Raw genomic sequence first — 10,780 nt, forward strand, 5'->3', positions numbered from 1 at the left:
TGCCAGTGGAAATTATAATGCTAGGGAGGGGCCTTCTTCAGAAATAAAAAAAAGATGCGCAGCATTTGTCTCATTAGAAAAAAAGGTGAACCTATTTAAAGTTCATGATTATGATTAAAAAAAGAAATAAAGCATATGTTTCACTGGCTGTTTATGCAAAACTTCATAACTAACTTTAAAACTTGCGTTTAATTATTAAGCATGGATTTTGTTTTTTGAGTTCTTCCACCCATCAACATAATGGTTTACGGAGAAAAGTTTATACCCTTTGAGTATATATTATTTTGGGTCTACTTTAAATATGTTTATATGAAAAACCTATGAGGAAGTTTTCTTATTTAAGACCACATGAGTTGGAATTTGAAAAAAATGAGGGGAGGATAAAAATTAAGTAAATATTTACACAAATTTGATTTATTAATCTTTTGTTACTTTTTATAATTATAAACATTTTAATTTAGAAATGAAATATCTGTTATCCTTTTTCTTTCCTGTTAAATCCAGTTCTTATGTCGTTAAAAAGTTAATAAGCTTTTGGCGATAATTAAAACACATTAGTATCTGGTATAAAATAAAGTTAATAATAGAAAGAATTAAAAAAGGAAACAAAAATGGAAAGTAATTTTTATGTATGTTTTATTATTGATAGGAATCAAATTAATGGACGACCATTAATTTATAATACTCTAATTTAGGTGTCTATTAGTAAGAGATATGTCTCATTAAAACTTTATTAGAAAAAAAGTTTTGGGATAAAAACCTAAAAACCTAGTGAAGAAAAAATAGTATATCATTAAGTATTCTTTAATACAATATTGTTCATCTCACATATTCTATTTCTTACCCTGATATAAACTTACATCATTAGGATGGTGAAGTCCAATCTTATGAATTCGTTGTTCAAAAGTTCTTCTTTGGTAAAGACTTGGTAAATAGATTTGTTCAATTTTTACATGAACAAATCTTTTGGATATCTATATCATCATTTCCATTGAACAACGAACTATTATCTTCATATATGATTGTTGAATACATTCTTCTTGAGGATAGACCACAAGTTTGTTGCACATGTTGAATTATAAATCTTAACAAAACACATTCATGACTTACCTCATGTAATGCTAAAATTCTGCATGATTTGATGATGTTGTTGTTGTGGTTTGTTTCACATCCATTCTTCTCGAGGATAGACCAGAAGCTTGTCGCACATGTTGAATTATAGACCTTAACAAAACACATTCATGACTACCTCATGTAATGCTAAAATTTTGCATAATTTGACGATGTTGTTATGGTTTGTTTCAGAGATCGTCATAAAATTATTGTGCTACCACATGTGAACAAATATCCTATTTGTGATAAACCATTATGACATTGTGTGGATCTAATAAATAACATGCATCTATATGACCCATTAGGACTGATTTTGAATCATTTGGATAAAATAATCTAATCCAATGTCTTCTTGTAGGTGAAAACTATATCTTGCTTAAGAAATTTACAACAAGTGCAATATTAGGTCGATTATAATTAGCAAAATACATTGGTTCTTCTATAACACTAAGATATGATACAAAGAAGTTTCATCATTTTCTTGGGGTTTAGAATAGCCTTTATCAACATCTAACAACCTCACAACCATTGGAATGCATAATGGGTGTAGCTTGTCTATTTAGAACCTTTTAAGCACCTTCATTATATAAGTCTCTTCATGTACAAAAATAGCTTTATTTAAATACTCAATTCCTAATCTCAAATAAAAAATTTCCCTTCCAAGATCCTTCATCTTAGATTCTTTCTTTAAGCAATCAATTGCATTTGTGAGCTTATTAGGAGTTATAACGATGTTTATATCATCTACATACACAATAATTATGGCAAATTCATTTACTATATTTTCATATAAATACAAGGACAAATATGATCATTTCTATACTCTTCTTTAAAGAAGTACTCATTAAGACGGTTATATCACATACATCCTGATTCCTTTAATCAATAAAGCGACTAGTTCAATTTATTGAATAATACTCTTTAGAATTTGCCTTGTTGGGAAAATTAAATCCTTCAAGAATTTTCATATAAATATCATTCTCAAGAGAAATAGGTTGTAATATCATTCATTAAATGTAAATGCAGACCTTTTTGTGAAACAAGGATAATCAAATATCGAAATGTTATTGTATGTAATACTAGTGAATATATCGTTTCACAAATCCATTTATACCCAATAGGTTTTACACCTTCAGGTGTGTGAACTATAGGTCTAAAAATCTTTCATTTAGCAAGCAAATGTAATTATGCTTCTATTACATCTTTTCATTTTGGTCAATCATTTCTTTGTCGACAATCTTCAATGATAATTGGTTCTTAATCCTCATTGCCACTCATAATTTTCATCGTTTATAAGCAAAAGTCTCGTCAGTGTTGACTTCATTTTGATTCCATATTATTTTATCCATGATATAATTTATTGAGATCTCATCATTTTCAACAATTTCAGGTATTTGAGGTTCTTCTAAAACTGAATCTTTAATTATGTGAAATAAATCTTTTGGGATTTCCACCCCTTTGATTAAGTCACCTTATATTTTAGCTTATTTTCTCATTCAAAAGTTTTTACCTTTGGAACTAATAAGCCTACCACGTTTCAAGAGTGGCTTTGCAACCAAAAGACCTACCACGCTTAAGGCGTATTATGAATTAATAACAATTCTATTTGGAACATTAGCAGCTGATATTTATGATTTAATTACCCTTTTTCTGTCAGTAAAAACATATGATAATTGATTGACTAATTTTGTAAATGAATTAACCTTTGAACTTCTAGTTCCCATTCTTTTGTATGAGGATCAAGACGAGATAATGATAATTCATTTCAACCAATATCTTTTTCCAATTGTTTTCTTTCTCCCCCTAATGTTGGAAAAACTTATTCATCAAAATGACAACCGACAAATCGAACTGTAAATAAGTCTCATGTTGATAGTTCAAGGTATTTTATTATTGGTGGAGAATCATATCAAACATACATTCTCAATCATCTCTGAGGACCCATCATAGTCTCCTTTAGTGGGGGAAATTTGGAACATATACACCACACCCAAAAATTTTAAATGAGAAATATTAGATTACCAACCAAAAACCAACTACATAACATAGTATTTTTGATAACTTGTTGGCTCGATGCGAATCAATATTGCAACATACAAAATTTCATATAGCCAAGTAGCCAATGGAAGATTATCTTTCATTAGTAATGATCTTGTAACTAGTTTTAAACGTTTTATGAATGATTTTGCAAGTCCATTTTGAGTATGAACGTGTGCTACTAAATGTTCAACAAAAATGCCAATTGATATGCAACACTCATGAAAAGCATGAGATATAAATTCACCAGCATTATCAAGACAAATGCTTGATTGCGAGTTGATAATAAACAGATGGTTAAAATATTTTTTTGGTCCCAATTTTCGTCATTTTTTGTCAAATAAGTCCTAATTTTGGTTATGTATTCTATTTCCTTTGAATTTATGATTAAAATATTTATTAAATATTTTTTTTTATAAATATTCACGGGTACCATGGATATCCGTGAATATTAAAAAATTATGCAGGTACCCGCATAACGGATACCTGACGAATATTGGAACGAATATTTATCTAGCGGGAGACCTACTACCTGTACTCTATCCGCCCTGTTGACATCCCTAGTTAGAGTTGAATTTGATAAACAAAACTAAGAACCAACTTAAATAATCTCAATTTATGATCCATTAAGGAAATCTTATGAAAATTAACCCCAAAGCTTTAGTAATTAAAATATTTCTAAAAGTATTTTACTTGTTTATGTGTTTTTCAATTATTTCTTTTCAAAAATAAAATTCACAATATTTAGTGGTTGTTATTAGTATTGTCTTTATGAATTAGTAATTGGTACTCAATTCGGAAAATACTTAGTTATTCCCAATTTTAATTATTGTAAATAAGCTGATAAACTATTACAATTCGGAAAATACTTAGTAAAATATTTTCATTTTTTTATTGTGCTGTATATTATAGAATATTACTCAATAATATATATGAACCTGTAATATTTATTTTATTGTAAAATACATTGAATTATACTATAATATTATAATTTTCTGATATATATATATATATATATATATATATATATATATATATATATATATATATATATATATATATATATATATATATATATATATATATATCAAATAAGAAAAGTGACAAATACATCAAGAAAAGTAAAAAAGTTATATATAAGACTCCTCTATATTACAAAGTATCAATTTGAGATATTTTATTTTTTCTCTTTTTATTTTTCATATATATATATATATATATATATATATATATATATATATATATATATCAATTTTAAAATTTATTTTCCGTGCACAGTATAAGTTCAAACAACGTTTATAACGAGTAGTTGCATTATGTTTTAGAGTGATATCGCGGCCTAACTCTTAACGAAAATATGTTTTTTTTTTCTTTTATACGTGTAGGTTTATTTTTCTAAAATTTTCATTGAATTCTAGATAGATTTGTAATGGTTTAGGCCTAGGAGATCTATTCTATGTATTGCCAAATTTGAATATTACCTCCTAACTTGGTAGGCTTGCGAGACAAATACATACACTTACATGCCACTCTATAAACGTACAATTTCTTACTCTATTTTTGTTGTAGTTAATGCATTGGGTGAATGTTTTAGGATATTCATAATTTCCTACTTCCATATTTATTGCTCCTTATTCATCTAAATTTGGATAACGGTTTGACATTGTTTATCCATGCTTACAATCCTTTTTAATCTTCAAAATATATTAATATTAAAGTATCAAAAATATTTTTAATATATTTTAAAATATTAAAATTAGTGTATTGTAAGAACGCAGTAGAATTATAACACCAAAACCTCATAAGAGAATTTATTTATTTTTTCTTTGTTTCGTCTCTTACTTTCCTAGTATTATTTAATTTCTGTTTCAACTACTAATTTGGAAACTCTAATAGTTTTAGTCTTCACACCTTTGCTCCACTTCGTAATATTTTCCGTGTGAGACGTTTAGAGCATTGTTCAAAACACTTTGCTTCTCCTCTTGCGTGTTGGGGTGGTTTTTTCTCCAGCAATTTGTACTTTAAGTGTCATTGGTTTCGATTCTTTTTTCTTTAACTTTGTACGTGGATCCCGACACAGCTTTCTGCGATAACACAACCACGGGGACTTCTTTTTGCACCCCTTGATTTCTTTCTGCACCTCTGTAAGTTTGAAAATCTCAAGTTTGTCATTGTGGTATTACATGGCAGCAAATTGGGATCGTGGGATTGTAATGTTGTGTTTTTGTGCTCTTGTATAGGATTCATGTGTTTATCATTGAATAAAAATAGAATGATATTTTCAGACATTAGTCTACATCAAATTATATGTATTAAATATGTACATGGTGCACATTTTGATTAAGTATTTTATAGTATATGATGTCATCTTTTACATGACGATTGTTCCATAGCAATTGGACATTTTGTGATCTAGTTATTACTACCTCGAATTATTTTATGGTAGTTGGATGCAAGCATTTTCGCAACTACTTGGAGTTACAAGTATGTTAGTCAAGCACATGATTAACTCGTATTGTATATTGGTTGGACTATGTTTGTTATGGAATAGCTTACAAATTTTTTTTTTCTTCATATAGAGATTACTTTTCGCAAAAATTATGAATATGGATAGATTTTAAAAAAAATTCATAATGGGTAAGTCCTAGGAGGGAGTAACGACTTTCAACGAAGAAGTCGTGTTGCCCTTGATGATTTTGATGGTATAGAAGGTCAATTTCGATCAAAAGTGGAAGTCATTGTTAATCAGGAATTAATTTGTCTTCTTAAATATTTTGATATGATTTTTCAATAATAAGCTACGCAATCATAAATTGATTTGTTTTCTCTAATTTTAGATTATAGGATATTTTGATATGATTTCCTAAGAATAAGTTAGGCAATTATAAATTGATTTGTTAATCATAATTTGTTTTATCAAGTAATATCTGCGTAGGGTGTTACAACATATCCGTTACAGAAATCCAGCTTAGCATCTCCAAATGTCGTTTGACTCAATTTAACAAAAAGAGCATGATTAATACTATTTTTCCAAAATGGAGACCCAATTGAGACACATAAAAATAAAGGGACCAAGTCGATATTTCTTTTTACAAAAATAGGAACCAAAGACATAATTTAACCAAAATTCAAAGAAGAAAAAGGTCCATTTCTAGCACCTGTATCTAATGAAGAGATCCTTATGCTGCCAATACTTCTAATCTTTATGGATATGTACCACCAACATATAATAAATCAAGAGCTCCTTTACTTTCAAAAGAAAAAAGTCACATAGAAAATCTTTTACAACCCACAAATTCATAGAATCATAAAGGTTTGGCAATTGTTAGTGAGGAGTGGAGTAATCCTCAAAGAAGATCACTTATAAATTTTATGGTTATCACTAAGAGTGGTCTAATGTTTTTTAGGTCAATAAATGGATCTGGTGAGATGAAGAACAAAGATTTTACTACTAAATACATGAGAGATGTAATTTTGGAGTTTAGACTGAAAAATGTGGCACAAATCATAATTAATAATGCAACTATATGTAAGGCAACATGTATGCTCATAAAATCAAAATTTCTTTCAATCTACTAGACTCCTTATGTAGTGCATACCTTGAATCTTGCATTGAAAAATAGTTGTGTAGAAAAAATTCTGAAAATATAGTGATACTTATAAAGAATGTTCTTGGATCACACAATTTTTTGATGATTACATTTATTAAAAACTTTATCATGGGACACCCTATGAGATTTTCAATGTTCAATATCTTTAACTCATTGAAGTTTCTTTTTGTTACTTCAATAAGATTTCCTTCAACCATTATCATGCTCAAAAGGTTTAAAAGTTTGAAGAAAGGACTCCAAGAGATGGTTATTAGTGATGAATGATCTTTTTACAAAGAGGATAATGTCGACAGTGTGCACAATTTGTGAAAGAAACTTTATTGACTGATAATTGATGCATGAAGATTGATTATATACTTCACTTTATTGCCCCTATTTATGATATTCTTATAAAAACATATACAAATATGATTACTCTTCACTTAGTATATGAAATGTGGGATTCAATGATTGAAAATATGAGAAAGATCATATATCAACATGAAAGAAAGACAAAAGTTGAACATTCATCCTTTTTTGAGGAAGTAAACTCAATATTAATTGATCCTTCGACTAAGAGTAGTACATATCTTCATTGTCTTGCTCATTCTTTAAATTCAAGGTAATTGTATAGTTAAATTATTTTATGTTAATATTTTATTGTAATTTTGACAATTCACATTTAATTTGTTTTTATTTTAGTTTATTTTATATTTTATTGTTATATTATTTTGGATTTTATAAATGTTTTCGCTATATTTTCAAAATAAGTGAAAATCTCAAAGATTTGGGAAGATTATCAACAAAATCAATGGAATGTTGAATAATCAAATATTATCAACTGTATCAGTTATCCACAAAGTTAGTTACTCAATTACAAGTCAGATGAATGGAAAGAATAATTCAAAAATATGAAGTTCCAGAAGATTAAAAAGATATATCTAACAAGATATTCCCGTATAAAACCAAGTACAAAGTTGTAGGTCCAATTTAGTTTTCACGCCATTCGCCCAGCAAATCCACTTGCGTAGCAAAACATGCTTTCTTTGCCCAGCGAGTCAGTTCGCTCAACGAATTGCCAGCTTCAGAAATTCTATAAATTGAGGGTCTAGCTAAGGTCAAAACACACACTTGGAGAGAAAGAAACTTGATCTAAATATACTTAACAGTAGAAGAACATTCGGAAGGTTGGAGGCACTCAATTCCATCATCAATCTAGTGTTCAATATGTTTAGGAGTAATTAACTACCTCTTTCACGGGGGTTAGGTGTAATGTATTATTAATTCTCTATGATTTCTTCATTCAATATAATTCTTTTTCATCATGTCTTATGTTTTATTCTTGTTTTAACTACATAGTCTATGAATTTTGCACATACGGGAGTACCAACTGATCCAAAAGATAGTCTGGGAAACATGATTATGATCTTCAACTTGCATGTTATAGATATGGTGTATATGTGGGAGTACCGACTGATCCAAAAGATAGTTTGGGAAACCTAAGTAGGATAAAACATCTAATTGATTTCACATGCTATACATAGATGTGATCATTGGTCATTCTTAAACATTAGCATATTGGTCATTAATGCAAACTTAATAGTAAAAATTGTTACACATAGTTTTTATTATTAAAGTTTAGGTTTGTCTGTGACAAAATCGAGGCTAGATACAAAAGATATTGTTTGTTGTTTTTACTTTGAATAGAATCATGAAACTCAATCACGGTGAAACTTTTATCTTATACTTTTCGAAATCAAGTTCATTTGTTTCCATTGTGAAAAATTCTGATTAAACCTTAATTTTATTTCTAAATTTATTTTCTTATATACACTTTTTTTATTATTTGTACCCTTGATTGGTAAACAATTCATTACTTATACGATTTGGTACACTTGTCAATTTCATAACAAATTTATAATATTATGTTAATATTTCTTTATGTATTTTTAATATTGTAAATATTATAGTCTTGAATGGTTAAGTGAAAATTTACAAAGACATGTCCCGAATCAAGATGTGGAACTTCCTCATGAAAGGAAGAAGTGTTTTAAGACGTACTTTGATGATGTGGATGTAAGGATACAATTAAATATAGAGTTTGCAAACTTTTCAAGTGGAATGGAATATTTTATGGATGTTGACTCTTTAAGGGATAGAGGAAAAATGAATGCAAAATTATGATGGATTGTTCATGGATCTCATACACCAACACTTCAAAAGATAACTCTTAAGCTACTTGGACAACTATATATGTTCTTTTTCTTGTTGTGAAAGGAATTGAAGTACCTACTATTTTATACATTCTTTAAAATGAAATAAAATGACGCCTTAAAGGAAAGAAAATTAACATTTTTCCATATTAATTTTCGTCTTTTCTCAATAAATTCCTGAAAATACAAAAATAAAAGTAAAATAAAGTGTGAAATATTGTCAAAGACAATGAAATTTTTGAAATTGGTAGCTTATCTTTTGAACCAGACTTAAAAATTGTAGTTTTAAATGAAAATGAATAAATATCAAACTCAAACATTATGATTTTTTTTATAAATGTTTCTCTTAATTTTTTTAATTATAAAGTATATATATATATATATATATATATATATATATATATATATATATATATATATATATATATATATATATATATATATATATATATATATATATATATATATATATTTTCGTATATCTGTCTTATATTTTGTCCATTTAACTGTATTTTTGGGTATATGTGTATGTGAATGTGTGTGCGCCATAGCTCTTAATTGTGTCTGGATCATTGGGTCTGTTCGGATCGTCGGGCCTGTCTAGGTCGTCGGCCCGTTCGGATCGTTGGGCTCGTCTAGTTCGTAGGGTCCATCCGACTCGTCGTGCTCGTCCGGATTGTCGGGCATGTCCGGATTGTCAGGCATGTCCGGGTTGTCCGGCCCATCTTGGTCGTCGGGCCCGTCCTTGTCATCGAGCCTGTCCTGGTCATTGGGCTCGTCCGGGTCATCGAGCCCATCCGGGTCATCGGGCCCGTTCGGGTCACTCGACTTGATCTTTGACTCTGGCTTAATGTAGTATTATTTGGGGGTTAACCCACCTTAGCCCTAACCCTAATAACCCACTAGAGAGAGGATTTTGGGGGCTCAGACTTTTTTTTTGTCCCCTCATTTGGAGACACCCTAAAAAAAAACTTTATAAAGAGTGAGTTAGAACTGATTCATGGACTAAATGTCAAATTGACACCTCTAGTGTAGATCGTTTTACTACCGTGTTAGCAAAGTCGCGTATCGTTCCCATAAGACTACCGTGTTGTTTTTATTTTTGTGGGTTGTGCATGAGAAGCTTCAAGGTCTGACTTTGACTATTGAAGCATTAGGTGACAAATCCCCCGATTTGATGGCTAAACTACAGAGTGAGGTGAAAGTTGTTCTGGAGGATGTCAACCAAATGGTTGAAGCTTCTCTGTTTTAGTCATTATTTAGCTATGACATGTGGTACTAATTAATTTTATGGACATCCACATCTGTAGACTTTTCATTCTCATGGCAGTAGTAATCAAACAACTTTTTCTTATAAAAAGGTTTACACAAATATTTACAAACATTTACAAACATTTAAAGAAATATATTTAACTCTTAAAATAAATACTTATTCAACTATGTTCAAATATTATATACAAGGGACTAATTGATCCTAAAGTTAAAGTACGAAAAATATAATTTAAACAATTATTTGTAAAACATTTTTTTAACAAGTTATTCAATTAAAGTTTCCTTAAGACACATTCATGGCTCGCAGCATATTAAGGATATGCATATGGACAACAAGATACATACAAGAAACTTGTCGGCACGCTTGTTTAGATTATTTTCGAAATTTCAGAACATACTAGTATTTGGCCTGCTTAAACATTTAGTTTAAAATTCCTAGGTTTGCCATCACACAAACTTACACAAGGAGGCATAGTTATTCTAAAGGAGATATATTATTTAATTACACTATTTTCATTCGTTGATGAAAAGTAAAGAACAGAAGTGATTTCATAA

Source organism: Vigna unguiculata, chromosome 3 (genome assembly GCF_004118075.2).
Source record: "Vigna unguiculata cultivar IT97K-499-35 chromosome 3, ASM411807v1, whole genome shotgun sequence".
In the NCBI taxonomy this organism is placed as follows: domain Eukaryota; kingdom Viridiplantae; phylum Streptophyta; class Magnoliopsida; order Fabales; family Fabaceae; genus Vigna; species Vigna unguiculata.